This window comes from Mastigoproctus giganteus, chromosome 10 (genome assembly GCF_048544385.1).
Source record: "Mastigoproctus giganteus isolate SK-2022 chromosome 10, ASM4854438v1, whole genome shotgun sequence".
NCBI classification, from domain to species: Eukaryota; Metazoa; Arthropoda; class Arachnida; order Uropygi; family Thelyphonidae; genus Mastigoproctus; species Mastigoproctus giganteus.
Window position 1 is genome coordinate 87,010,381 of NC_143584.1, and position 24,535 is coordinate 87,034,915.

Here is a 24,535-nt window from a genome sequence, read left to right on the forward strand (position 1 = left end):
ACGAAAAAATTAAAAAATTTAGTGCAGCAATAATTCAATTAACACGGTCAGATTGGGGGTCGAAAAGGAAAGTTTTAAATTTATACTACAAGGCAGTCTTCTTACCCATAGTTGCGTATGGAGCATCAGTGTGGTACTTCAGAGTTACTAACGTTAAATTTAAACAGAAATTGTTATCGATTCAGCGCTCAATGCTTTATGTTATTTCTAATTTGTGCAGAACAGTCTCAACGAATGCTATGCAGGTTTTGGCCGGGCATTTGCCTTTAGACTTGTACATTGTGTATCGGGCCCTTTGTTATTACTTAAAAAAAGGCATAGTGGTTTCTTTCATGAATATTACATCTGATGTCACTATAGAGATAGCTAAAGCTAAGAAAAATGTTCTAACACAGTTGATTGGTATGTGGCAACAGAGATGGGATCTTAGTGCAACTGGGGAGGTGACTAGATTGTTTATTCCAACAGTTAAATTTACTTATGATAGTCACAACAAATGGTTTTTTCCTTCTATGGTAACATCATTTATTTTAACTGGCCATGGCTCATTAAATTTTAAACTACATTACTTTGGTCTAGTCAGCTCTCCTTTATGCACTTGTGGGCAACCTGAGACTTGGAGTCATTTATTATATGATTGTAGTGTTTACGTTGAACATAGAGAAAGGCTAAAAGTGAAGATTGGTAATTTAATTAGAGGCTGTGAAAGTGACATTATTGCTAATCAGGATAAATTTCAAGCACTGCAAGAGTTCTGTGTAACTGTTTTTCAACGGAGAAGACATTGGAATAATCTAATGATTACTAATTAAGATTTGGTTATACATACATTTTGATTATTTGCATTTTTTTTTTTTTCTTTTAGTTTGTTTATATTATGTGTGTGTATATATGTATTTTATTTATTTATTTTTCTTTTTTTCTTTTTTTTTTTTTTTGCTGGCTCTCAGGTGTGGGCAGCCTGGGAGTGGGATTGCTGGCACCCACCGGTATAGCACTACTTCCGGTGGGTGTGGGATTTTTGTGCACGAGGCACTTAAAATAGAAGACCAGGCCCAGCACCAAGTGAATATGGGTGGCCATTAGGGTCTATTCGCCAACGGGGAGCAGCTGTGCAGGTGACAGCTTCTCCCTGATGGCGAAGAGACCTTCCATACAGGTCTATTTTGCAGAGGTTCTGCACAAAGTCAACTTTATCAGGTGGAGATAGACGTAAGTCTAGGTGCCACCTTAGATATAATAATAATAATAATAATAATTGGTCAAAAAAAAAATCTCCAATGCTTCCCATGTCCATCCCCTTAACAGTTTGTCTAGTTCTTTAATTTATTCAAAATACTCACTTCTACAACTCCAGATGACAGTTTGGTCCAATAATGAATTATTTGCTGGCTGAAGACAAATTCCTACCTATCTATCCTGTAACCATCCTTCTTTAGTTTGAATTTAAGCCTCCTCGTGTATATCCTGAGCAAGAGGAAGGATTCTATTGGCATTCAGCTCACTCAATCTATTGACTGGAACACCTCAGTCAGATCTTGCAGGTGTCTAGTTTTCAGATCCAGCAGTTTCCAGAACTGAGGCCTTTCCCTTCACTAATCGTGTTGCTCTTCTCTGCACCTGCTCAAAAAGATCCACATACTTCTGCAAAGGAAGCTTCCAGATCTGTATCTGGAGTACTCAAGATGTGGCCTGACAATTGCCTTGTATAATGGGGAAAACATCTCCTTATCCCTACTGACAAAATTACAGTATATATTTAAAAAAAAAAAAAAAAAAAAAAGAGTAAGCAGCCGTCATTATCAATCCACTGCAGGATGGAAGCCTCCCCAACAATTCATGTTGAGGGAAATAGACCATAATCTGCCACGTTGCTCCAGTGCAGGTTGGCAGATCGACTGTATTTAGCAGTCAGGGGCTTGAGTCCCAGTCTACTCGAAGAGCATATGCTACTGCACTCCTACTCCTGACTACGGAGGCTTCAAATTCTTGTATATTATTGACAAACCCCCAAAGGCTGCCCTGGTAGCTCTGTCTGCACTGCTCAGAGAACTTCACATCTGGCTGCACAATTACCACCAGGTCTTTTTCATTCTCCACTACTCTGGGTGTGGTAACCATTGGTATGTTAATCTGGGATTACAGGTACCCATTTGAAGCACTTTGCATTTGTCAAATTTAAACTCCATTTGCTTCTCAGCAGTTCTGTCTATTATATAGATATTTTGCAGTAGCATCCCTGATTATTGTGATTAACCATCCGGCTAATCTTTGTATCATCTGCAGACTTGGACGTTAGGCCTGGTGTGCGTTCATCAGTATCATTAATAAATATTGAAAGCACTAATGGGCCCAGGACTGAATCCTGGCAGATTCCACTAATAATATTTGCCCATTGATAACAGTTCTCTGTTTTCTGATACTCAACCAGCCCTTTATCCAGAGAGTAACTTGCTCTTAATGCCACACTGCACCAATTTGTATAGTAGTCCTTTATGTACAGCAGTATCAAAAGCTTTTCTGAAATCTAAGTACAGTCAGTCCTCATATAACACATGTTTACACTACACGAATTTGATTATACGTGATTTATAAATAGGGGAACGATATCGTATATAACACGAACCAAATTCGCTTATGCATAATTTCCCTTTGTGGTTACAAGAAATGGCAGTCAGACACGGAATCACCCCAACTGAACGCAACACGCTAGAAATGAAGAGAAGAGTCTGAAAATGTATATATGTTTTTTATATCAGCGAAGGGGAAACATATTTTACCATAATAACGTAAAATTCCAGCTATCGGTATTATCGCAAATGCAGTTAGTTCGAGTTTACTACCGGTTTATAACAGATTCCACTAGTAGGAATGAAACTGGAAATTGTTTTTATTGTTTTATGGTAGTAACCCTCAGAAATGTGCTTTAGTAAAATGTGAGCTAATGAGGTGTTTTTTTTTTTTTTTTTTATGTGAACCCCAAACAAGAGAGGTATTAGAACCTATAGAACTTAGTACCGTGCTTGGGTTCGAGGTTGAGAAGAAGAAAGAAGATATTTGTTGACATTGGACTTGAACTTCTGTAGACTGTAATTTTCAGGAAATACGTATGAAGGAAGGTTGTTCCAGAAAACGGCAGTTGAATGAATAAACGAGGAAGATGAAAAGTTGGTTCTGTGAGTTTGAAGTTGGACAGTAAATGGATGTTGGCTGGTGGCGGCATGTGTTCGGACTATTTTGAAAGAGAGAGCGGGAATTATAGAAGCCAATTCAGAAGAACAGTGCTCATGGAAGTATCTGTAGAAGAGGCATGCAGCAGAAACAGTACGTCTATTAGAAAGCGAGTGGAGAGACTCTGTTACAGATGAATCATTAATTAACCTAACTGCCCTCTTCTGAATGGAATAAAGAAGCCTGAGAGAGGTTTTGGGGGCACCACCCCACATGTGGGGACAATATTCCTTGGCAGGGCGGATTTGCGATTTATACAGAGTGAGCAGCTGTTTCGAAGAAAAGTAATGCCGAGAGCGAAAGAGAAAACCAAGTTTTTTAGATGCAGAGGAAGCAATATTTGTAATGTGCTTGTGCCAAGAGAGATTAGAAGCCAGGGTAATCCCCAAAAGAGATATATCATTTTGCCTAGAAATCGGAGTGTCTCTAAAGATAAGCATAGGAGCAGAAGAATCCTTTTTGCGAGATATAAAACAAGACTGAGTTTTAGAAGGGTTGAAATCAACTAAGTTGTCTTTGTCCCACTGGAGAATTACCTGAAGATCGACATTTAAGGAATTGGTAGCAGATTTTCGAGAAGTTGAAGCTGATTGAGCAGGACAAGGTTTCTCAAAATGGAAAGTGGAATGCAATGTGCTATCATCAGCAAAACTATGGATAGGATTTCCAGTCAATGGAAGAAGGTCATTATATAAGAGGAAAAAAGGGGGGGGGGAAGAACTGAACATTGGGGGACACCAGCATTAGTGGAGAAGTTAGAAGACAGAGAGCCATCTACCATCACCCTCAGTGGGCGATCAGAGAGAAAACAGTTGGCAAACCATAAGATGGAAGCTTGTTTAGAAGACCTTTATGCCAAACAAGATCAAAAGCCTTTGAGATGTCAAGAGCAACTACTTGTGTTTCACCGAACCTTTCCATTGAATTAGTCCATAAATGGGTAACATAAGCCAGAATATCACCAGTGGATCGACACTGACGGAATCCATACTGGTGAACGTTGATCAGACGGAAGGTTTATAGGTAGTTTAAGAGTTGACGGTTAATTGATTTCTCCATTACTTTAGAAAGAGTAGAAGTAATTGCAATGGGACGATAATTGGATGGGAAAAATTTGTCTCTCTTTTTAGGAACTGGCTGGATATGAGCAAATTTCCAAGCAGAAGGAAAAACACCTTTGGCATAAGAAAGTGAAAAAAGGCGGCAAAGAACAGGAGTAAGTTCAGGAGCACAGGTTTTGAGAACGAGTGGAGAAATACCATCAGGACCTGGAGCTTTCTTAGCATCAAGATTCATCTAAATCCTTCTGATATCCTTTTGACGGAAGACCACAGGAGGCATTGAATGGAGCGTGTTGAGAATGGTGGGAGGTGTTTTTCCAAGATCATTAATACATGAGCTGGAAGAAAAATGGGATGCTAGCAGGCCAGCTTTATCCTTGAAGTGACAACAGAACCATCTGGTTTGGACAGAGGTGGGAGCAGAGATGGGCAAAAGTTGCGGCCAATAGCTTTGGCAAGAGACCAGAATGCTCGGCTACCATTAGGGCAAGAAGCAAGTTTTCTACTCTTAGCCTGTTCAAACTCTAGTTTGGACTGATTAATAACTTCTTTACAATTGTTGCGAGCTTTGGTGTAGGCAGAAAATGAAACTGAAGAATTAGCAACAAGCCAATTACAATATGCAACATTCTTCTCTTGAACAGCCTTAGCACATTTATTAGAAAACCAAGGTTTAGATAAAGGACGAGATTTTAAAGTGGAGTGTAGGATAAAGGATTCCATTCCTGCAAGAATAATTTCATTGACACGATCTGAGCAAACGTTGACATCAGAAGTTTTGAAACAGTAATCCGACCAAGGAAAAGAAGTCTCGCAGGTCATCCCATTTTGCATTCTTGTAATGCCAAACAACACGAGGTTGGGAATAGCCACGAGATAAAGGTTCCATTGGAGAAGAGACAATCACCACGTTGTGATCTGAAGTGCCTAAAGGACCTCTCACTTCGACCGTGTACTTAGAAGTGTTGTTTGTGAGAAAAAGATCAAGCGTATTGGCTGTGTGATTAGGATTGTCCGGTATTCTTGTAGGTAAATGAACAATCTGTTCTAGGTCATTAGTAATTGCAAAAGCATCAGCATCTCGATCTGCTGGGTCGGCGTGACTAGAAAACAGAAGCCAGCTGTGGAGTTGTGAACATTAAAATCACCAAGGAGAATTACCTCACTGTTAGGAAAGTTGGACTGGAGAAAGCCAAGTTGCAAAGAGAGGAAGTCAAAGAGCTCCAAGTGATTAGTGGAGTTGGGAGAACGGTAGAGACAACAGATGAATTTGACACTATGAGGTAGAGAGATTTTAAGCCAGAGAAGATCAAAGAGAGAAGATTCCAAATTGCCAAGTCTCTGACAGGGAATATCAGAACGGACATATGCACAAGTACCACCTTTGAGGCGAAAGGAATCGTACAGTGAATAATTTGGGCATCTGAGATGAGCAGTAGTTGAATCAACCGATAACTGAGATTCTGTCAGAAAAAGTACATCGGGTTTGGCAGACTGCAAGTGGAAATGGACATCGTTGAGTCCACGTATATTTGTGAAATGAATTAGGAAGTGCTTGGGAGGTTTAGATTTTTTCGCAGATAAGCTTGCTCTATTAGTTTGACAATTCATGGTGTATTCAATAGTAAGAAAAAGTGGGTGTTACATGTTGTATGAAGTAATGAAATTTTTGGATATGGTGTACACGTGGTAAGAATATACCCAGATCCTTGACATAACGTGGCCTCGACAATGCTCCTCGCATGCACACTACTCGGACTCCCTCCAGTCACTATCTGGCAGAGTAGAGGTAGCAAGGTTATACACTAGCTGATCCAGAAGCCTCCTAGAGAGTTACCAGTAGGTTCGGTCCGGTGTACTAACTAGCGGCAGGCCTGCGAACCCCGTTTTAGACCTGTACCCTCGAAATGTAAGGAATATTGGATCTCGCCACGACGTTCATTCTAACCTCAAAGGTCATCAATCATACTGCATGATGGAAGTGATAGGGAAGGGTTGACCGGAACTTGTCTCCGCCTTTACGGTGTTGTTTATTCAGTTGCTACACGTGCACAGCTTTGTTTATGTGTATCAAGCGTGCCTCCTCATTTTGTAATTGTGCTTTATTCCCTAAAAATGAGTAAAATACTTAAAAGGTGTGAAAAGGAAGTATCCTGGTGAAGACACTACAGATTCTTCTTCTTCAAGAATAGTGTTTCCATTTACACTGGGTTTCCTCAGCCTACAAGTTATTTCTTGTTAGGAATTTTTTCCCACCATAAAGTATGGTTCAGGGTGTCTTGGTCTGTTAAGCCTCGAGCTGTCATGCAGTCCCGTACTCCATCCATCCATCCATCCATCCATCCATGTCCTCCTAGGTCTTCCTCTTCTCCTTCTTCCAGGAGGTATCCATTCCAGGATAGCCTTTGAATATCTGTTTTCTTGCATCTGTTTTACATGTCCATACCATGTTAGATGCTTTTCTTTGATGGTATCAATAATAGTCTTTTCCACTTCCATTTTTTCCCTTATGTCTTCAATCCGTTTTCTGTCTCTTCTAGAAGTTCCTTCTGAGCGTCTCCAAAAATCCATTTCTGCGGAGAGCAATTTGTTTTCCGCTCGCCTATTTAATGTCCAGATTTCCGCTCCATATAATAGAAGGCTTTGACCTTTATTATATATTTCATTTTATTTTATATTTCATACAGTCGTTTGAAATATAAGTTTCTTTGTTTTATTTAGAATATTTTTGCTCCACAGAACAAAGTTTAACATGCCGATAGCCTTTCTGCCGTCTGCAATTCTCTTATTGATCTCTACTTGGGATGACCCATCACTTTGTAAGACTGATCCCAAATATTTGAATTTATCGGCTTGTTCGATTTTAAAACCTGAAATATTTAGAATGTGTCCTGGTCCTGAAGACAACATTTCAGTCTTGCTAAAATTGATTTTTAGACCCCATTGTTTATATTTCTCAAACAATTGACGACATGCATACTTTGCATCTTCCAAGTCTTGTGCAATCACCACCTGATTGTCTGCAAAAAGTAAATTGTGAATATAGGTGTTCTCATTAATCGGCAATCCCATTTTATTACATTTTTTTTTGACCAGGACCTTAGGCAGATGTCAGTATAAATTTTGAAAAGTGTTGGTGACATGCAACAACTGTATAATAAGCCTTTTGAAGTGTGGAATTCATGTGACAAAGCTGATCCCACTTTAATTCTGCATCTATTATTCCTGTAAATTGCCTTAATAATGTTAATCAGATGTCCATCAATATTTGCCTCTTTCAATGCGTGCGCCTCCGTAGCCAGGTGGGAAGGAGCAGCAGTGCGTAGCACACGCTTCTTGATTAGACCGGGGTTCGAGCCCGTCACCACCAAATACGGAGGATGCGGAAAGGTCACGGAATGACCACCGCATATCCCGGAGCAATATGGCCTTAGTTGCTAATGCTCCTAAAAACCAAACAACAAAACAACAATCTTTCAATGCTTCCCATAAGAGTTTTCTTGGAACACTGTCATATGTCTTTTCAAGGTCAATGAAAATCATAAAGATTTTTTTCCCTTTCGATTGGCATTTTTCAAGGATCTGTCGTACTGTTGAGATATGGTCTATACATGACCTCCCGGCTGAAAAACCACTTTGTTCTTCTGATACCTCGATTCGCACTTCTAAATGGTTCCTGAAACATTTTCCAAGGATCTTTAACCACGAGTTCAGTACACATATTCCTCTGTAATTTGAACAGTTTTTTTCGATCACCCTTCTTATAAATTGATGTAATATATCCTGTTATCATTCTCCTCTCAGTATACTATTTAACAGTTTTTGTATCAGAACAGCCACTCCTCTTCCTCCATATTTCAGAAGTTCCATGTAAACTCCTCCAGGTGATTTGCCATTCCTTCCTTCCTTTAGCAGGAGTTCCACTTCCCTAACAGAAACTTTTAAGCCCGAGTCTTCTACACCAAAATCCTCCATCGTTTTGAACTCTTCCCAGTCTTCTTTTAAAAGTCCTTCATAGGTATTAATTGCAAACCAGCATTGTCTTTATTCTGTTTTCTCAAGTCTTTAAGGACCTTCCACGATTCCGCTGATTGCTTGAAGCCCAATTTGCTATTAATAGTTGCACATTTCCGTTCCCATTCTTCTACTACCAACCGATTGGCTATTTTCTTCTTTTCAACATAAATGTTCCTATATGCATCGGCGTCTCCGTAGCCAGGTGGGAAGGAGCAGCAGTGCATAGCACATGCTTCTTGATTAGACCGGGGTTCGAGCCTGTCACCACCAAATACGGAGGATGCGGAAAGGTCAGGGAACGACCACCGCATTTCCTGGAGCAATATGGCCTTAGTTGCTAATGCTCCTAAAAACCAAATAACAAAAAAACAAAACAAACAAACTATATGCATCATTCCTATCACCCAGTCATTTCTGATATGCAAGTTTCTTTTCCTCTACAGCAGCTCTTACTTTCTCTGTAATCCAGGTCTTTTTTGGTTCTTGGCTCTTCTTTTTGCCTAGGATTTCATGAGCTATTTTTTTAACAGTATTTTTTAAATATTCATAGATTTCTTCAGTATTACCTTTTATCTCTATGTTAATTGCAGCATCCAGTCTCTGGGTGAAGTTGTTTCTAATGCTGTCGTCCTGGAGTAGGTCAACGTTAAATTGATCCACTTGTAATAATTCTCCTTCCCTGCATTGTTGGTTGTCCACACATATTTTCTTAATCCAGTTGCATCTCAGTGTTGTTTTAACAAGAAAATGGTCAGATCCACATTCAGCTCCTCTATAAACTCTGACATCTTTCAATACATATGTCCCCGAATGTTTTGAAATAACGTAATCTATAACTGATCTAATTTGTCTTGTCTCCTGTGACCAAGTATATTTATGGATATCCTTGTGTTGAAAAAATGTGTTGTTTATTCTCAAGTCGAACTGTTCACAAAGATTGCATAGTCTATCTCCGTTGTCGTTCCTCTCTTTCTCTCCAAATCTTCCAATAACCTTGCTTTTTTGTTCAGTTCCTACTCTTGCATTGAAATCTCCCATTAGAAGTATCTCTTTGTTCTTAGGGATTTTTTCTATTAGTTCTCTCTGATCCTCCCAAAATTCATCCTTCAAGGTATCGGCGGTGTCATTAGTCGGGGCATATATTCCTAAAATACATATTTTTCTCCCATACATTGTCAGTTCCAGTGAGATCATTCTTTCATTAATAAATTGCCAGTTTTTGATGTTGTGTCTGAATTTCTTTTTAACAGCAATAGAAACTCCTGCTCTTGCTCTTTCACTCTTATCGACTCCACTCCAAAAATGGTGGTATTCTCCCATTATTTCCTCTCCACATCCCTTTTTCTTTGTCTCTGATAACATGATGATGGCTAACTTGAATTTTTGCAGTTTGTCCGGAAGAAAGTTTCATTTAGTTGAAAGGCCTTGAATATTCCAGCATCCCAAAATCATAGTCCTTTTCCGTTTGCCAAGTCTTTTCCGAAAGTGCAGTCTGTTTTCATTTTCACTTCAAGGCCGTTTAGCATTTGTGTATTTTTTACACTGAATGAATAGCTAGCCTGTTGCAGCAACCCCCAACCTGGAGGGCTGGGGTATCTCTCTTAGTCTGGCCCCTACCCTTTGACCTGTCCAGCTTGGAAGGCCCTACCAGTTGCTAATCTACCACCGACTTAGCTCTCCGGGTCATCGGGACACACAAGCTCCCCCACCGCGACAAGGTGGAGAATACCATCGGGGGAGATTCAGAGAGAAAAAGAAAAGCAATATCGATAAACAGAGGTGGACTGGGTCAAAATTTCTTACCCGGGAAAATTTGTAGCGGCTTCATACTAGTGTTTATGGCCAAAATCACACTGGCCTCCGACCCACCGTAGTTTCCCTGGTAAGGCTTATGGCCAGTCCACCTCTGTCGATAGAGAAAAAAATATGAAATTGTGAAACACTTTGAGCGAAATGAAAGACCATGTGATATTGCATGTGCTACAGGCCTAAATGAGGCAATGCCGAGAATTACAAAGAATGCAGAGAAAATAAAAACTCATAGCAGGAACAGCTCAAAGTGTAATTAAAATCCATTAGATTAAGACACAAAGAATTGGAAGAGATGGAACAGCTGTCATCTGTTTGGATAGAAAATCAAACAAAAAACAAGTTTGCTTATGTTATGATATTACGTAATAAAATACGTAAGTATTTTATTACGATTATTTATTGTGTTTGGTAATGTTTTGGTTACAAATGTATGTTCAATCTTGGGTGGTCGGCACCTAACCCTGTTTTTCCCACAGGGCCTTTTTATATTGCACGATTTTGCATTGCACGAGGATTTCTAGGAACACAACTATCGTGCTATACGAGGACTGAATGTATGTGATGTCAAAATTATTAGTTGAATCCAGTTCTTTGTCATTGTGTCATAGTATCTAATTGGATTGTCAGACAAGACAGCTCCTTAACAAATCTGTGCTGTGACTGCAATATAAATGCATTCCTGCTTTACTGGAAAGATTCTAAGAGGGATTGCTGGGTGGCTGCAGTGGGTAGCAGAATGCAAAGGATTGTGATTAATGGATATTTTTCAGATTGGTGTAACATCAGGTGGGGTCTGCCAAGGATTGGTTCTTGGACCACTGCTGTTTCTGATTTTCATAACCAACATTGACAAAGGGATAAAAGTTATGATATTAAAATTTGCAGATGCTGTAAAGATCGGGAGAAGCATTAATGATTAAAGCCAAGCAGCGCTACTTCAGGATGACTTGAAGGCTTCAGGAATGGTCAGAAAAGTGGCAGCTATATTTTAATGCAGCAAAATGCAAGGTCTTATACTGGGGAAATAGCAACCTCAAAATAACTTACACACTTGGTGGGGTCGAATTAAAAACAGTAAGGGAAGCAAGAGATCTGGGAGTTATAATATGGGTAGTTGTGCAGTTGAAATAGGCAGCTAGGAAAGTCCACGGTGTCCTATTGATGATTTATTGAACAATATCCTGTAGAGGTAGAGAAGTCATAATCCCACTGTACAAGGCAACTGTAAGAACAAATTTGGAATACTGTGTCCAAGTATTGAGACCCCATCTGAAAAAAAAACATTCAACTTTTTTTTTTTTTTTTTCTTTTTTTTTTTATGAAAACCCCAAACATGAAAGGTATCAAAACCTATAGTACTTAGTACCGTGCATGGGTTGAAGGAGAAGTATGGGGGGAAGGGGATGCCAGAAACTTTGCTCTAGAGACTAAACATGGGTTTCACCACTTCAAGCCTCCAATAAGCAAAGTGGTGGTATTTCACCGGTTGATGAAAGTCATCTGCCACCTACTTCAGAATATCTTACTGTTACACAAAATCTTAAGTGCAACCTTGTTATAAAGTGTAACAAGATTTAATGATAAATTGAGAGCCACCTGCATGCTTAACTAGCCTTTATTGTTAATGTGATTAATAATAGAAACTCGTTCTAAAGCCTATTCCATTAGCAATTCTTTCCAAATTGAAGATTAGTTAACAGTATCAAGTTCAACTGTGGTTATATATCATGTAGAATGAAATAATTGTACACTTCACTGTAAAGTGTGATGCAAAAAAAATACACTAAATACTTAACTTAGTGTAGATGAGATGAAGTGTGCCCACCTTGTGACATCAGCTTACTGTAGAAAGAAGTAAGTGGCAATGTAATAACAAAATAAAGGCTAAACTGTTGTTTTTAGAAAGAAAATCAAAAATGTTACAAGCATTTTTTTTTTTTTTTTTAACTTAACAAATGGCTTAGTAGAGTTGCAATACCTTGGATTTAGTCCACCTCCTCCATTTGGGCCCTTAATTCATCACTCATAATAGTTCCAGAAAAAAAAATATCCCTTTTATTATATAATAAAATGTTTTCTTCAGTAAAAAATCAAATTATTATTGTTATTATAGAAAACAGACACGAAAGCGAGTGTACTTCATTCGGATGTTTTTCACAAAATTGAAAGGTTATTTTTCCAAAACATGTTTTTTCTATTTCCTTTTCAAAATCTAACGGTCACGGGTGATGTACTTGAGTTACATATTTTACATATTTTGTAACATATATTACATATTTTGTTATTGATGTTACAAAACTATTGAAATATAACGTATTGCCTATTATTTAATACATGGCTTATTTGACATAAATAAGCGTGTATAACTTTGTATTTATTGAAGAAACAAAGGGAAGTAGAGGCCTCCGTAGCAGAGTGGTCAGGACCAGGACTGCAATGGCATATGCTCTTTGAGTAACCAGGGTTCAATCCCCTGATTGTTAAAATGCAGTCAATCTGCCAACTAGCACTGGACCAGCGTGGCAAATTATAGTCCATTCCCTCAATATGACTTTGTCGAGGAGGCCTCCATCCTGCAGTGGATTGACAATGGTTACAAATTTATTATTTATAAGGGAAAGTAAACAGATCAACAAAATATAGTAGGTAGGTAGAGGAGTTGATTTATATTATATGATGCAGAACATTTTTGAAATTTTTACTACTATCCTTTTCAAACAATTACCCAAACAACCTTATGGGGATAGGGTCAGTGTCGTAACTAGAAAAAGTGGGCCCCAATGCAAAGTTTAGTGTGAGTCCCCCTGAAAATATTTGTTTTGGTAAAAATAAAAAATCCTTAAAAATTGCCCTGGAAGCAGCAGCTATGCCAATACCATTTCACCTCTATTCACTCCAGTTTCACTTATGCTGTGCAGCTAGCTAACAATAAACATGCTTTGTAGACAAATTTTATCATAAACATAACTAAAAAAACTTACATTTTCACTCAAATGTTTTTTCTATTTCGGGCAGGATGCCCCCTTTTAGTCATGGGCCCAAATGTACATATCGACTGCATTGGCATAGTTATGCCACTGGATTGCATTTTGCTGCACTGGCCAAAAAAAATTTAAATAACAATCTATAAAAAAGAATCCATGCTCTCAAAAAATAAAAGGAAACAATGTACATGTTTCTCTTATCACATAGATTAGGTAACTATCCAGCTTACCTTTGAATTTCCTCAAACTGTCAGCCTCAATTACCCACAGAGGTAACATTCCAGTAACAAATAACTCAGTGGCTAAAACAAAACTTCCCATACAATCTGAATATCTTTCTATTTAATTTAAATCTATGGCCTCTAGTTTTGGGATCATTTATAAAAGAAAAATTTTCACCATTTTACTATCCCCTCTCTGAGCCTTATAAACCTCAATGTGCACCCCTGTAAGGCACATGGTTGCTAAGCTTTATAGCCCGACATTTTTGCAGTCTTTTCTCGTATGGTTGTTCTTTTGCAAAGATTACCAAGCAGGTTGCCCTCTGAGTGAAATAATTCGTTGGGAAAAGTGAACGATTAATTAACAAGGCTGTCAGGTGTCTGATATTTTACTTGCACAGTCTTGTATTTGGGCTTACTTTGCAGTAAACAAATTGAGCAAATACTAGATGTGTACAAATATTCCATATTTTTGAATTAATCAAGTTTTATTTTATATATTTGTCAGTTTAATTTTAACAATATTCCACTTTCATTTTCAAGTTTTAATTAACTTTGCAACCATTATTGCAGTTTAGGAAGAACCATGTTATTTAATCTTATTATTCTTACATAAACAGAATTATAAAGTTTCTTCTTTTTGAATGAAATTTATATTTCTTTGGGCAGATGAACATTAGTTTCTGCATTGAATCTGTACAAAACTGTGTACATTTTTTTTTTTTTTTTTTTTTAATATACCACTCAATTCCTTGGTTGATAATATCATTATCAACCATATGGTGCAAGAAACCTGAGCCTTTTGCTGCACCTAAGAAATTTTATTCTAAGTTGTCGATTATTATTCTGAATAAACTTTCAATTTAGTTTATACTTTTTTTTTTTTTTTTTTTAAGGCTAACTGGATTCATTGCGTTTTAATAACTAGCCATATTGGTTACTTAAAACGGAAAGGCCAAATCCAGTAAATGCTGGATTCACTCTTGCATTTTAAGTAACCATACTAGTTAGTTAAAACAGAAAGCCCAAATCCAGTAAATGCCGAGGATAGTTGATAAATTTCCAATACTGAACTATGGACGTGCCCATATATTTATATGGGTGTATACTGCACTATGACACTCTAATTATCACTAAAAATATTCATTCTGATACCATGAGTCCAAAGACAGGCAACTCACATGGTGAGATTGGCAAAAGGGCAACCGTATGAGGTAAGATTTTGATTATATGGGTCAAAGATTTTGGCAACTAGACAGCTCAGAGGGGACTTGATTGAGTTTTATAAGGCTCTGAGAGGGGGATAGTAAAATGAATGAAGGGGAATTTTTACTGTCATAAAGAATTCCAGAACTAGGAACCATAAATTCAAATTATAGGGGATGGATGAGGTTTAGACTAGATTGTAAAAAGTTTTCTTTTAGCCAGTGAGTTGTTGATTAGTGGAACAAGATGCCTTCGCATGTTGTTGAGGTTGATAGTTAAAGACATTCAAAGGTCAATTATAGTTATCTATGTGAGGAGGAAAGAGCATGATTTATTATTATTATTATTAATAGCCATATGATGCAAGGAAGCCTGAGGCTTATGGTGCACCAGGAAAAAAAACAGCTCCCGAGTTACCCTGAGAGAGAGAGAGAGTGTCAAAAGTAGAAGGGAATCACCAAGAAAGAGAAGAATGATGATATCCAGCTCAGGACCCTGGGTGTGCCAAGCCCATACTCACCAGATGTGAGCCTCCGGGGTTAAATTTTGTATTTATCTGGTTTTTTTTTTTGCTGGTGCAGCAAAAGACTGTGGCTTTCTTGCACTATATGGCTAATACTAATCTATGGTAAACTACCTCACCCAAGCTGCGCAGGAATCGTAAGGAGGAAGTTGTTCTTGCCTGGACCCGCATAGGACATAGTCATTTGACACATTCGTTTTTGCTGATGGCTGATGACCCTCCTATGTGTGAGTCCTGTGGCACAATTTTAACTTTTAGACACATTTTAATTGATTGTCCAGATTTTAGCAATATCTGTTTTACCGCTTTTAATCATCTGACTGAGCCGTATACACTCAGTCAGATTTTATCTGACAATGACCATGTGTCTGCTGTTTTTAGTTTTTTAAAATCAATAAACATTTTTGCTCTTTTATAAAATTTAACTTTTTCTTTTATACACATGTTATACATTTTGACATAGTGACCTAACTAATTAGGTCACTGAAAGTTTAAAATCTTTTTTATATATGACCTGGTCTTGGCGCATTATAGCCTTAGTAGCTAATGCGCCAATAAAAACAAAACCAACCAACCTCACCCAAGCAATGTATTTTTAAAAAAAAAAGTTGTCCATATTTCATTAAATAAAGTGCTTCTTATAAATAATATTCCGCCAAATCAAGTACACTCTCCCTAGCAGTGGCAGATTTAGCAATTCAATTTTGAGGCCCCAGATGCAATTCAATTTTGAGTCCCCCTCTCTAAATATTTTCGGTACCACTACAGTGTGCATTTTACGTGCACATTTTTACTATAGCACGCACTCTAGATTTGGTGTTGCGGTTTTAATCATTTTGGTTGTGCAATTTTTTCATACATATTTTAACTAATATTTAAATGAAAAAATGGCACAACTAAGCATTAACGATAATACGTATTCTACTTCAGATTTACTTAGTTCGCATAGATATTTCATATAATATGTAGGGATATTCGCATAAGAGTTTACTAACTTCTCATATTAAATTATAGTTTTATTCAGTAACGGTAATAATGATGAGTGTAAAAATTAAAAATGAAACAATTTTATTTTTTTTGAGACCTGAGATTTGAGTCTCCCTCTATTTAAGAGGCCCCAGGCGCCTGTGCGGAAATCCACCACTGCTCCCTGGGGAGAGTGCCCCCCATACTTTGGGAACTTCTGATTTAGTCCAATTTTAACGTCTTCTTTAGTAATTTGTGTATACTGAATTCAAAAATGGTATTTTTGAATTACTACAATACACAAGAATTTGCATCATAGTCAAGATTTTTTTTTCTTGTTTTTCAAAGAAAATAGCATTAGCATTAGCATTAGTAGAGGCATATGATGCAAGAAAGCAAGCTTATTCAGCATCAGCCAAAAAAAAAAAAAAAAAAACCCTCTCCCATTTCACCCCTCCGTTCGTTCGAAATACCTGTCCAGTTGAGCTTTAAATTTGTTTAGGCTATCAACTTCAACAACAAGTGATGGAAGTCGGTTCCACCAACCAACCACCCACTGGCCAAAGGCAAATTTCCGCACATCTATCCGACATCCGTCCTTCCTCAATTTGAATTGATGCCCTCTGAGGTGATTATTCTGAGAAAGATGAAGAATCCCATTGGCATTGAGCATGCTCAAACCATTCAAAGCCTTATACACCTCTATCAGATCACCTCGCCGGTGCCTAGTCTCCAGACTCTGTAATTTGCAAAACTTAAGCCTTTCATCGTAAGAGCAACCCTTTGTTCCATTTACTAATCTTGTTGCCCTTCTCTGTACCCGTTCCAGCAGCTCTACATCCTTCTTGAAATGAGGCCTCCAGACCTGTATACAGTACTCAAGATGTGGCCTAACCATTGCCTTATACAAGGGAATAATCACCTCCCTATCCCTGCTAGAAAAATTCCTGTATATCATTGACAAGACACCATGAGCTACTCTTGCAGCTCGTCTGCACTGCTCAGAGAACTTCATATCTGCCTGCACAATTACCCCCAGGTCCTTTTCATTCTCCACCACTGTCAGTGTAGTACCGCAGAGTTGATACATTGCTCTGGGGTTACTGTTACCCATATGTAGTACTTTACATTTGTCAATGTTAAACTTCATTTGCCACCTCTCAGCCCATCTGTTCAACCTTTCCAGATCCTGTTGCAGCAGCATAGCGTCAGTAGTGTCCTTAACGACCCTGCCAACCTTTGTATCATCTGCAAACTTAGACATTAAACTTGATATCCCATCATCAATATCATTCATAAACACCGAAAACAACAATGGACCCAACACTGAACCTTGAGGAACTCCACTAATAACATTAGTCCACGTTGAGCAGTGTCCATTGATTACCACTCTCTGTCTTCTGCCACTCAACCATCCCCTTATCCATAGCAGCAATTTGCCTCCAATGCCACACTGCTCCAATTTGTGCAGCAGTCTTCCATGTGCAACAGTATCAAAAGCCTTTCTAAGATCCAAATATATAATATCAAAGTTATTCCCTGCATCCAGTTCTTTTGTGACTACATCATAGTATCCAATCAAATTGGTCAGGCAAGACCTGCCCTTAACAAAACCATGCCGCGTCTGAGCTATAACTGAATTCTTGTCTAGATGATCCTGCAGTGCTTCTTTAACCAGTGCCTCCATTAATTTACCTGGAACAGAAGTTAAACTAACAGGTCTATAATTACTTGTCAGCCTTTGATCCTCCTTTGTGAATTGGGGTTACATTTGCACATCTCCAGTCTATGGGTACCTCCCCTGAGTCCAAAGAAGCTCTCATAATTATGGCTAGGGGTTTGCATACTTCCTTTGCTGCCTCCTTTAATATAACTGGATAGATCCCATCCACCCCAGGTGCCTTTTTTATGTTTATCCTCAACAATCTCTCCTCCACTTTCCTCTCAGTTATTACAAAATCATCCAGCTCACTGCCAATGTTTACTTTACCTACATCATTCTCCTTCCTGAATAACTCCTCATGCGTGAATGTAGATGCAAAATACTCGTTTAGATTGTTAGCCACCTGAGCAGGATCCTCAACTGTTGAACCATCAATATCCAGTGGACCAATCTGATTCATCCCTTTCCTTCTCGAGTTCAAGTATGTAAAGAACTCCTTTCTGTTTTTCTTTGCATCCTTTGCCAAGGATTTTTCGTAGTCTGCCTTTGCCTGCCTAATCTCCTTTGTGACTTGGTTACAGACCAACTTATATCTATCATAGGCTTCCATGTCACCCAATAATTTGTATGTATCCCATGCATTTTTCTTCTCTGCCACATGTCTCATTAGTCCATCTGACAACCATTTAGGCCTAAACATACATTTAGATAAAAAAATAATATTGTTATTATGAGGTTGGGAACTGCTGGTATGATCATGAAAGAACCATCAAGAAGTTGTGACAATGACCGCACAAGATGCCACTACTACAGGGCCTCCGCAAGTGGGTTGGTGAGGTAAGCGTCGCTTACGGGCGGTAGTTCAGGAGGGCGGCAAAAATTTTTTTGACCTGTACAAGTTGGACCTCTGTTTAACGAACTTCTTTATAGAGAAATTTGATATTTAGTGATTTTTGAAATTCCCCTGGGTAATTACATTTATAATAGTTTCAGTAGAATGAAGAAAATTTGCATATAACGAACGGATTATGAGAGACTATACTGGGGACAAATTGTTCGCTCCTATTGAGTCGATTGAGTCAATTAATGCTGCTCCTAAGCACGTATTAAGAGCCAAAGGGATTACCATTCTACAACTTAGTGTTACTCTTAAAACCTATCTAATAACTTGTCCCACATATCCAAAAGTCGTGCTGGTCATCTGATTGGTTTTATTCAATCAGAACGATTTCCATCGTTTACCAGTATTGAACACGACAGGCAAATAATTCATTTGAAATAAATATAGTACATGAAATTGCAGGCACATTAATTTGCTTATCCGGATTTGTGTTTCATATTTATATTTTGCAGTTATAAAATCTTCTTTTTCTTCAAGGTCTCTGCCCTCAGGCAGGTTCAGGGCTTCATTGATGCTATGCTTCTCTATCTTGTGCTATACTTTTAATTTCTGCATAATTTCTTTTTATTGTCCAATCTATCATTCCAATTCTCCTTCTCCCAACAGTTCTCTTCCCACACATCTACCCCTCAATCCCTTTCCTCAGCATGCTTTCTCTTCTCACATGTCCTATAAAGTTATTTTGTCTCCTTAATTCTTTACTAACGTTCTCTCTTCTACTTTCCTCAAAATCTCATTCTCACTCTGTTCACCCATTTCACCCTTTCCATTCTTTCCACACCCACATCTTGAAAGCTTCTAGGCCTCTAATCTCCTCTTTGGCAATGTCCATGTCTTGTAACCATATAGTACAACAGTCCATATTAATGTTTTCATCATTTGCTTTCTTAATTCCTCCTTGAAATTTCTTCTCAATAGTTCTTTTCTCTATAAAGTATTTAAGGGCAAAAGCCTCATGCTATGAGGTAGAATGACTAGTATGTAGGTTAGTGCAAATGCATCATTTTAACATAGCTATCTACCAAAGTAGTTAAATTAATTAATTAAGTTGGTATCATTTTGGTTATATCTCATATTGTGACTGCCTTCACAACGAGTTGCTATGGTATTGTACTACCTTTAATAAATAACACTTCACCAGTGGAGAAGACTATTGTTATTTATTCTCAGCAAATACCACTACCCAGACAGCACCATTTCAAAGCTTGTTGGCTTCTCTTTGGTGGGTGGGCAGGTACCCTGGTGTTGCAATAGTGACAACCCAGTTATGAAGTATAACTTCACAATATGAGAGATGCCTGATGGTGTGTAGTGATATAGACTATAAAGTATTTAAGGGCAAAGGCCTCATGCTACAAGGTAGAATGAGCTATATTAAAATGATCCATTTGCACTAACCTACATATTAGTCATTCTACCTCGTAGCATGAGGCTTGTTGTTTGTTTGTTTGTTATTTGGTTTTTAGGAGCATTAGCAACTAAGGCCATATTGCCACATTCCCTGACCTTTCCGCATCCTCCGTATTTGGTGGGCATGGGCTCGAACCCCGGTCTAATCAAGAAGCGTGTGCTACGCACTGCTGCTCCTTCCCACCTGGCTATGGAGGCGCCATAGCATGAGGCCTTTGCCCTTAAATACTTTATAGTCTGTATCACTATGCACCATCAGTCATCTTCATATTGTGAAGTTATACTTCATAACTGGGTTCTCACTATTATAACACCAGGGTACCTGCCCACCCACCGAAGAGAAGCCAACAAGCTTTGAAACGGTGCTGTCTGGGTGGTGTTATTCGCTGAGAATAAATAACAATAGTCTTCTCCACTGGTGAAGTGTTATTTATTCGAGGTAGTATTGTACTATCTCGAATAAGTTCCATACTACCTCGAGGTAGTATGGAAACTCGTTGTGAAGGCATTCGCAATGAGATATAACCAAAACGATGCCAATTTAATTAATTAATTTAACTACTTTGGTAGATAGCTATGTTAAAATGATGCATTTGCACTAACCTACATATTAGTTCTTTTCTCTTACTAAATGCTTCTTTCCCATTGTAATTCTTGTTTTTATTTCTTCCAGGCTTTACCCAATTTCTGTCATGATGCTTCTCAAGTATGTGTATCTGTCGACCTGTTCCAACATTATACCATCTAATGTTGTATTATTCCATCTAATGTTGTACCTAATGTTGTATCTAATTTTCTTCTTCCTGGCCACTTTGATATTAACATTACCTTGGTTTTATTGCTGTTAATCTTCATATTTTATTCCTTTATTGTGCTGTTCAAGATGTCCAAGGAGCTCTGTAATTCTTCATTATTAGCAATCATAACCCCAGGGGCTTACATCTGGTGAGTATGGGCTTGGCAAACCCAGGATCCTGAGCTGGATATCATCGTTCTTCTTTTTCTTGGTGATTCCTTTCTACCTCTCTCTCTCTCTCTCTCTCTCTCTCTCTCTCTCTCTCTCTCTCTCTCTCTCTCTCTCTCTCTCTCTCTCTCTCTCTCACAGAGTAACTCGGGATTTTTTTTTTTTTTTTTTGGCTGGTGCATCATAAGCCTCAGGCTTACTTGCAACATATGGCTAATAATAATAATAAAAAAAAATAATCAATATCTAGTCATCTGCAAATCTTAGTCTTATCTTCCCCCTTCCTACTTTTACACCTCATTTCTGCTCTTCTTTGAACTCTTTCATCAGTGCTTCTGCATATAAATCAAATAGTCTGGGGACATGAAGTATCCTTACCTTACACCCCTACCAATGGGAAATCATGGAATATTTTCAAGAAAATAGAACAGAAGAAGCATTCCAAAAAATTCTCGATTCGGCTAATAATATGGCCACTATCACTGGCATTGCCGCTTTGTTTCCAGAAGTAAGCACTGTAAGGAAAAGATTGAAAAGATGTCATTTCGATTATGAATATAGAGAGGAAGTTATTCAGGATCCACAACAAATTTTCAAAATTAATTTTTTCTTTCAAATTATGGACACAACAATTTTCTCATTAACTGAAATATGAAAGAATATGTAAAAATATTTAAAATATTATATAATATTTCTGAATTACATAATAAATTAAGTGACATTGATCATAACGGATCGTGGGTTCGGATCCCACCTCAGGCTTGGATCAGTGTAAAATGCAAAAACTTTGGGAGGTACATTATGGCCACAGAAGCCGATGTGCCAACAACTAACAAAAAAAAAAAAAAAAAAAAAAAAATTGGCAATAATTTTAATGGCAATCATTTGGAACAAATAAACATAATTGAAATAATTAATAAATTTGCATCTCTTAAAGCAAGGAAACAGATTTGTATAATTTTTTTAACATTATAATTTTCCTTTTATGTTATTATTGCGATAGAATACGATTACTGTTATTTAGAATTTAAAGTTTATTTCCAGAATTTCAGAATGATTTTGTTATTTTTGTTTGTTGTTTCATTTTATTATTTGTGAGATATATTGTAATTCTTTTCTTTTTCAATAAATTAATAATAATTATTTATGATGTTTTAATCGAAATATTTTGGGGTGGAAAATTGGATTTTGCTTACTGGCGGCCCTGCACTACTATATATATATAGTGGTGCAGGGCCGCTGCAACCCTATGTGCCTATATATATATATATATATAAGTTATATAAGTGCGGCAGTACACTGCTAGGAAGCATTATTCTCTGTATTTTCATTTGAACAGAAGAATCCAAGTAAATTTCTGTATTTGTAAGAAGCACAGAAAAACCATGTTTATTTCTGTATAATGGAGTAGTAGTGCAGTATGGTAAGAAGTGGCTGCATAAATAAACTGGACACATTTACATTTAAGGTGGCTATGTTGCAAAAAAGCCATTATGGAGTTCATTAAAAAGGCATATTGTGTATATTTTAGGATGGAGCTTGGTGACTAAAATAAACCATAGGCTCCTCACAAAGTTTTTCACACGTGCTTCAGAGTTCAGGAAATTAATTAAAAGTAAGAAAAAAAGTGTCTGCCTTTTGTTATTCATATGATGTATCATGAACCATGAAGCCATGGAGATATTTACTATAATTTTTCTTATCTAATATGCAGGGCTGTAAAACTAAAAATAAAAAGAATATTTTATATCTGAATCTGCCAATCTGCTATAAAGCACATTGTGCAAAACCCAATTTACTTTCTCCACTACAGTTTCACAATCAGATACTGAATTTAATATATGGTAACATTAACTGTTCTCAGAATGAAAATGTAGATAAACAGAAACAGTTAACACAAAATAAACTAGATGATTTGTTTGCAAGACTGGAATCTTCCAAACTTCTGCAGAAATCCTGGAATGAAGTGTACAAATTAAAAATATACTCTTTCCAGGGACATCATTCCTATTATAATATTCCTCATTCCTATTATAACTTTAAGGATTTCTCACTGCCTAATAAAGTTAATATTAGCATTAGTTGAGGCATATGATGCAAGAAAGCAAGCTTATACAGCATTAGCTCCCCCCAAAAAAAAAACCCATTTCACCCATCCAGTCACTTCAAATGATTGTCTAGTTGTCTGGTTCACTTAAATTTATTTAAGCTATCAACTTCCACAACAACAGATGGAAGTCTGTTCCAGCAATCAAATACCTGCTGGCTAAAGGCAAACTTCCACACATGTATTCTAAAACTGTCTTTCCTCAATTTGAATCTATGCCTCCTCAGGTTCTTAATCTGAGCAAGCGGAAGTATCCCATCAGCATTGAGCCTGCTCAAACCATTTAAGGCCTATATACACCTCAATCAGATCAACTTGCAGAATATAAAAGACATTAATGGCTATTTAGTGTTGAGTTGAAGATTATGTTAAAATTTAATGTTTCATATATGAATTTGACAGCAGAACACAGTCAGCATTAGACAAGGAAGCCATGGCCACACCAAAACAGCCTTGTACTGGTTCAAAAAAAAAAAAAGCATTGAGTGTAAAAGTCAAGGGTCTAGTGAAAGTGCTGTATCTTTATTCATATTCCATTAGAGTTAATGAAGTAATTTGTAGTCTTTAGGCAAGGATAGTAGTTGCTTTAAGTGTGTCTTTGCAAGCAAATTGTAATTTATCTAATAGTTGTAGTAGTAGTGGCATGTGATGCAAGAAAGCAAATATATGAGCTTATGCAGCATCAGCCAAAAAAAAAAAAAAAAAAAAAAAAATCACAACGTTCCCTCCAAATGCCTGTCCAGTTCCTCCTTAAATTTATTCAACCTATCAACTTCCACAACGACAGATGGAAGTTTGTTCCAGCAATTAACCACCCGCTGGCTAAACGCAAATTTCCGCACATCTAATCTACATCTGTCTTTTCTTAATTTGAATTTATGCCCCCTTAGGTTCGTAATCTGAACAAGTGGAAGGATCCCATCAGAATTCAGCCTGCTGAACCCATTCAAGGCCTTATAGACCTCAATCAGATCACCGCGCAGGTGCCTAGTCTCCAGCCACTGCAATTTGCAGAACTTAAGCTTCTCTTGATCAGAGGATCCCTTCATTCCCCTCACCAATCTTGTTGCCCTTCTCTGTACACGCTCAAGTAAATCTACATCCTTCCAAAAATGAGGCCTCCAGACCTGTACGCAGTACTCAAGGTGCAGCGTGACCATTGCCTTATACAGAGGGATAATCACCTCCTTTTCCCTGCTAGCAAAATTCCTATATATCATTGGCAAAACCCCATGACCTGCCCTGGCAGCCTGTCTGCATAGCTCAGAAAACTTCATATCTGACTGCACAATTACTCCCAGGTCTTTTTCATTTTCTACCACCTTAAGTGTAGTACCACACAGTTGGTACTTTTCTCTGGGGTTACTTCTATATATATGCAGTACTTTGCATTTGTCAAGGTTAAACTTCAGTTGCCACTTCTTAGCCCATCTGCCCAAATTATCTAGATCCTGTTGCAGTAGCACACT

The 24,535-nt window shown here is 37.8% G+C and overlaps 1 protein-coding gene across 1 annotated transcript in view; it reads left to right on the forward strand.

The window, feature by feature from the left end:
• The window catches only part of LOC150079137 (acyloxyacyl hydrolase-like), a 43,015-nt gene that overhangs the window by 15,890 nt on the left and 2,590 nt on the right, over positions 1–24,535 (forward strand). The window lies entirely within an intron of this gene.